Source organism: Plasmopara halstedii, assembly GCF_900000015.1.
Source record: "Plasmopara halstedii genome assembly, contig: Scaffold_650, whole genome shotgun sequence".
Classification (NCBI taxonomy): Eukaryota; Oomycota; class Peronosporomycetes; order Peronosporales; family Peronosporaceae; genus Plasmopara; species Plasmopara halstedii.
The window spans coordinates 2,499,354-2,499,585 of record NW_020187567.1 but is presented as its reverse complement, the minus strand read 5'-3'; positions in this window follow the sequence as shown (position 1 = coordinate 2,499,585).

Below are 232 nucleotides of genomic sequence, written 5' to 3'. Positions count from 1 at the left end.
GCAAATGTTGCGACAAAAATATTGGGTCGTGATGCCAGACCGATTGGTGCAAAGAACAACAGAGTCCCAAAGAATCGACGCCAAGCTATGAGTTCTAAGTATGCGGATTTCTGGCGAATGGCCGAGCTGGAGGAAATGGCCGCGTCTAAAAACAAGAAGATCTTGGGACAAGTCAAGAGGACCGAGATGCCAAAGGATGCCAAAACCGTGAAGACCAAGTGGGTCTACGCGT